The sequence below is a fragment of the Setaria viridis genome, chromosome 3, assembly GCF_005286985.2.
Source record: "Setaria viridis chromosome 3, Setaria_viridis_v4.0, whole genome shotgun sequence".
Taxonomy (NCBI): Eukaryota; Viridiplantae; Streptophyta; class Magnoliopsida; order Poales; family Poaceae; genus Setaria; species Setaria viridis.
The window spans coordinates 32635240-32642435 of record NC_048265.2 but is presented as its reverse complement, the minus strand read 5'-3'; the positions used below and the strand labels follow the sequence as shown (position 1 = coordinate 32642435).

The following is a 7196-nucleotide window of genomic DNA, read 5'->3' as shown; positions in this document are numbered from 1 at the left end:
GGCGGCGGCGAAAACTAGGGTTAGAAGAAAAACGAGAAACAAGAGATTAAACACAAGTAACCAGCAACAATTGAACGAGTAGGCACACAAATTCAACAAAGACACTTATTGAACGAATGTGCGAGGCTAAACGGTTGCTGGGACAAGGATCTAACCTGAAAAAATTTCTTTTGGTTTTTGTGGACTGTAGGAAGGGAAAAACACTCGGTAAAACTCACCGATCAACCTGGAAAGCTGATACCACTTGATAGAGTCGGAGTGCCCGATCTTTCGGTGAGTGGAGATAAATTCGACTTGGTGGAAGTAGACCCTCACGATCCGACTACGACGAGCGAACCCGAAGCGCCAATGCAATCGCTGAACCAACTCCCGATGGTTACCAACCTCGCTGGTGCGAGATCAGCCTGATCACGAAGATCGATTCCTGTCCGCAATCGAAGAACGAACAAGAAAGAGAGGCAAGCAATCTAAATATCACTCGAAGGTGGAGTTCTGAATCACAAGGACAGCGCGTATTTGCGCGTGTTCAAGAGTAGCTAAAGCTAGATGTAAAACAAAACTCAAGTCGTAAACAAAAAGGACTCGGACTAAATAAAGGGGGCGCAGCCCCTGGAGTCTGAAGGGGTCACGGCGCCCAACCCTAGGCGCCCCACCTGGGCTGCCCTGTTGGGCCATCTTCTTATTCCGATGGGCCTTCGTTCCTTAACAGCATGATGAAGTTTAATTCTCTCGCACGGGCTCGAGTGATTGGCCCAACTGGATGAGCAACTGTAGGCGCCTGAGGTGGATGAGCAACTGGAGGCGCCTGAGGTGCTGCTGGTGTAGATGTACTCGTGGTGTCCTCATCAGAAGGCATGACTAAGACTCAGAGAAGGAGGGTTCAACGCTTACGCTACAAGGAGCAGCACTAGGAGTGCCACATCAAGCAATCAGGCAAAGGCAAAGAGGTATCAGCTGAAATCAATTTGGTTTTTATATTACCTACTGAATTTGGGATCTACCATAGTGATTAAGAAGAGGTTGTACAATTAGTTCTGCCGGCCTAGCAAACTGTATTTGAGAAACTAGAGGTGGAAAAGCATCGACACTTGAAGCCCTTATATGTGAAGGGACATGTTGATGGCCAGCCGATGTCCAAGATGTTGGTCAATAGTGATGCTGCTGTCAACATTATGCCATATGCTACTTACCGCAAACTTGGCAAGACTTTAGAAGATTTGATCAAGACAAGCATGGTCCTGAAAGAGTTTGAAGGGAAGAGATTTGAAGCCAAAGGAGTCCTGAATGTCGAATTGATGATTGGTAGCAAAATCTTACTTACTACCTTTTTCGTCATTGATGGCAAGGGTTCATACAATCTTCTTCTGGGTCGAGATTGGATTCATGCAAACTATTGTATTCCGTCCACGACGAATTAGCTTCTTCTTCAATGGGACGAAGATATGGTGGAAATCGTGCCAACCGATGAAATTGATATCATTGTTGCAGCTGATGTTCCTTTCTGGGAGTCTAACAAAGTGCGCTGCTTGTCTGGAAAAGTCTGGGATGAAGATGAATTCATGGACGCTGCAAGTTTCTTATTCTAGGTGGGTCGAGAGGAAGCATAGATAAACATGTGTCTGTCAGCTGACTTGTCAAATTGTAATATTCATATGCAATAGTCAGAGCTGATAGTATGTAAAAGCCGATGAGCAACTCATCACCCTAGATAGCTGACATCTACTGATATCGCCTTTAGCGCAAAAAATATAAATCGAAAGAAAGAGTGTTGTCCATAAAAGTTACATTAATAAGCTTTGTCATGCGAGCTTTTTCATAAGGATTACAAAAAGCTGAGGGTTGTATTCATCGTTTCTGAGATAGACAATATTTTGGGATATCGCCTTCAGAACAAAAAATAAAAAGATATATATTTGACGGATTTGATCAGTGCTTATTATGTTTTGATGATCTTCATTGACCAATGCTTCAATACTGATGGCGCACTTGGACATTGGCTTGGTCGAAAGAGATTGGAGACGTCAGTATCGCTAGCTTGGGGGACAATGGACACAATGAGCTCTTAAATCGACGTTAAAGTATAACAAGCTCTGAGGGACACCTGAAGAAGATATCGATGATAAAATTCATGTAACAGATCCAAAGGTACTCGATCAAGGGAGATTTTTTATTCCAGAGTCGATTCTTACAATGGTTACAAAGCCGATATCGATCTTAGATATACATGAGAAAGAAAAGGCATGGAAAACCTGGGATTGGATCTTCTCTGACTTGATGCTTTCAAGAGGCTCGACCGGAGATGGTAGTGGAAGAAGCGCCATCGGAAATCTTCTTTTCGGCGGACATCCATGAAGACATCACGAGACTTCTTCTTGCATCATGGCCAGAGTGCCATGTGAAAGAAGCTGTGAAGGGAAGGGGTGTCCTAGTCTATTTCATGAGTTCTAGCATCTGGGAAAATTTACAACCTCCGTGAGTATCAAAGACTATTAGCTTCCATCCTACAAGCCCTATTCTTTGAGCCATGATTTTGGTTTGTGGGGAGTTCTGGTGCCTGGCAATTCTTTTATAGAAGTAACAATGCGAGGCCAAGGTAAGGAGAACCATGAGGTGTAAAACAACAGAAGAATCTCTCAACAAATATGGTATGCCAGAAGGGATAATGCTCTCGTGATGCCTGGTCTGATCAGAGGGAATAAAGAGGACTTATTTGACCCCACCGAAACGAATAAAAGCTGACGTTGAAGAATCACTTTCAACAGCAGAATAAGTGCACGCCAGTTAGGGACAAGAAAAAACTGACATTTCGTGAGGTCCTTTCAATGGCTCACACCACGCGAAGATGGATTCAATGGGATTTCGATCGAAAGCATTTTCCTTCATATGATGAAATCCTTGACGATGATCTAGGGATTCTTTCTATTAAGATTTTCCTGTAACTGCGATCGGATTGATCAGTGGTAGCCGGTTCTTCTAAGATTTTCTTGATTATAAGTGGAGTTGATTGAATCGGCTAGATCCTGTGATAGTAGCGCTTGGCCCAGAATGATATGTCCTTCTACAGAGTATTTTCAAATTACTAGCCAGATAAGAAATTATTATCATAAGGCTCCCTTAATGACGTGAACCTCGTAAAGACAAGACTGGTCCACACCAGTTGTTTGGCTTAAAGATTCTCCCCAACGGAGTGGCGAGCTTTTTATAGCCTTGTTTACCTCACCTCTAACTTCCAACTTTGGCACTATGCAAAAAGAAGATTCCCCATCACATCAAACTTACGGTACATGCATGGAGTACTAAATGTAGATGAAATTAAAAACTAATTGCACAGTTTTGTTGTACTTTGCGAGACAAATCTTTTAAGCCTAATTAGTCAATATTTGGACAATAATTCACAAATACAAACGAAACGCTACAGTGTGCTACAGTGCCGGCACAGTAATTTTGACACTCCCAATTTCAGCAACTAAACAAGGCCATAGTGTCCTGGTGGTGATGCTGAATCGGTTGACCCTCCCAATGGGGATTTAACTTTTGACCATTTCAGATCCAGAATTGCGTGTACCCTCAGGGTTCACTTAATTTCACTTTCAAAACAAGGGAGCGTAAAGTATCAGAAGGAAACGATGGATGCTGTACACTCGGAGGATTCCAGTCCATATTCGTATTGTTATTAAATATTGGAAAATAGAAGGTGACAACATAAGGCTATACCTCCGGAGTTATAAAACGGCTAACCAGTCTCGATAGTTTGTGGCCACTTCGTCAGCTAATAGTCTACAAAAAGAGTTTGACTTGCACAAGCCGATCAGGAGCAGGACAGCAGTACAGATAAGACCAATAAACCAGCTTAATTTGGCTAGAGTCCTGAATCACAGCCTGATATTAGATATCATTTTTGACTGCTGGGCTTGTGGCCAGTCGAATCCTTGGTTATGTTTTAGTGTGTTTGGAGGGATCATCAGTTGGTTAACTAATGCTTTGTAAGACGCCTTTTCCTGATCTCAGCAAAGATTAGGGTTCCGGAATCCGGGTGACCCTTCCTTCAAAAACTTTCAAGAGGGTCTGGTCATGCTGATCGATTGAGTGGAAGATTAACACATCACAGTGTATGGCCTGCTTGGGATTGGTTATCTATGGATCTGAAGCTTAGGGGGGCACTGAGCCTTCAAGTCAGATGAAGAAAATTATCAATTGATCACCCTGAGGAACCGAAATAGCCTTGCTATGAAATCGTGAGGACATCGGCTCAGGAAGATGCTAGCAAGAAAAGAGAATTTTGAAATATAGTATTATATCCCAAAATTAGGGGGCATGTGTTGTCACCGATTTTTGCCAAAGTCAACCAGTGTGGATAAGGTTCCAAATAGCTGACGAAAGAGAGGGAAAAACTCTATTGATGAAACCACGTTGACCAAGACTGGTCGCTGTTGACCACGATTTCAATTGCTGATGGAAGACCAGGCGAGCTCAGTCCGAAGTAGAATCAACTCCACCAAATATAGGAAAGTGTGGAGGTGTATCTATTAGTAGTTTTTAGAAATAGTTGTAATACTTCATGTCGTACTCGACTAGGATTTTAGGTTGCTCCAGGGTATACGTGAGCCTTGTAACGAATAATCAATAATCAATCAATACAACAACCTTTTAGCGCCCCGCCACCAAAAGCCTTAGGAGTAGGAGTAGAGTAGTTTCGACAAGTTCCTTTTAGCGTGCATGGCTTCGATCTTGGGCGAGCTTGTAAGTACCATCACCCGGTCATTACGACCTCTATCAGAACTTTCTGAGTTAGGTCTCATATTCCGATATTTGGTTGTATGCCTAGTTATTGAGTTATATTAGCAAGTAGAAGTTCCTAGGCTTTGACCAATATTCTACTTGTCTTCGACGGTCACTCATAGTTATCGAACGCTTTAGATCTGATTAGGTTGCCTTGATCGGCTCCCTTGCCTCGTTTAAACATTCACAGTTATTAGATCGTATCAGCTTGTAGATCTTGCATGCTTTTAATATTTTACATATGTTAGGTCTGATAGATCTTTACCCTTGCCCCTCACATTATTAACCATCGAGCCTCTGACATCAATGCACTACCGTTGAGAGCCGATCCTTTGGTCAGTTCTTATCCGTATCTCACGGAAGCTCGATGATGTCACTAAGCCGATAGGGGTGCGTGCGAGGCCTTGCTACCGTGAGCCTGTCTACTAGGACTAGTGGGTCGAAGTTGGTTCCCAGCCTATCACCATGTTACCTTGTCTAAGTTCAATACATCGGTCATGACATCGATTAGACTTTGTTACCTTAATAGGCTTGTAAGCGGTAGGTAATAGGTCGTTGTTAATTGTGTTGTAGCCTTTTATGTTGGCAGATCGAGGTTAATGCCCTCTTATTCATGTTAACTTATCTAAGTTCAATCCACTTATCAAGACATTAATTAAGGTCTGTTAATGTATCTGGCTGGCGTACAGTTTGCATCGGCTGGTCCATGCTACCACGTTCTAATCCTTTAAGCTAGTACATTTAAGCTAGTACATTTATGCCAATGCCCTCTCATTCGTGTTACTTTATTTAAGTTCAATATACTTCTCAAGACATTAGCTAGATCTGTTAGCTTATTTGATAAGCGTATGGCTAACGAGGGCTAACTTTTTGGCTACTATGTTACAATGCTTTATCTTAGCCGATGGCCTCGCCATTAAGGTTCTATTTATTTACACCACATGCTTACGTTGAAAATCAATCTGTTGTGGTGTTTATTCCAAGAACGCTTACCCATGAGTTAGAAAGGCTTCGCCTCAGATCAGCTCAGGAATTTATTGTTTACGTTGTCAAATTTTCAGCTCAAATTGACTAGCATGCCTTGCACCCCTCACGAGTTGATTTGGAGCCTGCACTGGAGTTAAGCAGATCTCCCAAGTCCTCCGTGTTGTTCAACGCAGAAGCCTAAAGCCTAGGTTTTGCGTCAACAGTCGGCTGAAGAACAAGTGGAGGGCCATCACATTTATAACAAAACTACCGCTCCTTCGTCGGGCAAGTCTCCTAAAACAACTGTCGCTGGAATGTGGACGGTTGGCATGTTGATTTTAGGGTAAAAATAAGAATTCGTTAAGAAACTCGAAATTTTTCGATGATGTCTTACCGGAGTAGTAGAGACAGTTGCGTTTCTTGGTGAGGTAAGGACGTATTTTATGTTGGAGGAAAAGTGAATAGGCTGGACTAACATTTTTGATCCTTTGTTAACAAATAGATGCTTGGTTTGAATTTGGGCAAGGTGAGCAAAGATTTCATATCTTTGAGAGAGAGCCAAACATGATCTTATTATTTGTTAATAATCATCCCATATTGATTTTCAACCTCTCCAAAATCCAATACACTATTCCAACTACAATCAGCGGTGAAGCTAAAGCAAATTGAAGGGGGTGCACTTGCCTTGGGAATTGAATGAGGGGATACCATAAATTGGTTTTATGTAACCATACCTACATAAGAACTAAGGAAGACTACGTGGACATGGAGGATGTGACATTACACAGTGTTGGAACATGGACGGTTGCCACATTAATCCTCGGGTGCAAATTAGAATTCGTTACAATTTTTAGGAAAAAATATGTACAGACGTATGATCCATTGTAGGAAAAGTGAATAGGACGGACCAAAATGTTTGACCCTTTATGGAAAAAATGGTTTGAATTTTTGCAATGTGAGCAAGTATTTTCTTGGTTTTGAGAGAGAACTAAATAGGATTATATTATTTGTTAATAATAGTCCCATATTCTATAACATCTCTAGTCTTAAGCCAAGTAAATCAAGGGTGATCAAATCATGATGTAAACAAATCACCATTTAACTCACTATTGGTCATTTGTTAAATTTCAAATGCACTTGAACTTTTGAAAACCACCTCAAAAGGCAAAAATGAAGTCAAAAAGAGCAAAACAAGAATCTAAAGGTGAAAATAAGGGAATTTAGGAGGGAAGAGTAGAAAACACTCCAAAGTTCAAAATGTCCAACTCTAAAGACCTTTCAAATTCACTAAGTGTTGAAAATGTCCAAAAAGCACTAAATTGGGGGTAGAAGTTAAAAACCAAATTGTATATGAGAATATAACTTGTGGCCAATATGAAAGTTGTAGAACTATAAAAAACAAGCAACTTTCATTATTTGCACTTCTTCTAATTTGGAGTGGAAGACACTCA

At 41.5% G+C, this 7196-nt stretch overlaps 1 long non-coding RNA gene across 1 annotated transcript; it reads right to left on the bottom strand.

Moving 5' to 3' along the window:
- Positions 1-1766: 1766 nt before the first annotated feature.
- On the bottom strand, positions 1767-2905 carry LOC117847496 (uncharacterized). The gene is made up of 2 exons (XR_004638650.2): positions 2250-2905; positions 1767-2101 (listed from the first exon to the last, which is right to left on the bottom strand). It is a non-coding gene; the product is annotated as an uncharacterized lncRNA (long non-coding RNA).
- Between the last annotated feature and the right edge of the window lie 4291 nt (positions 2906-7196).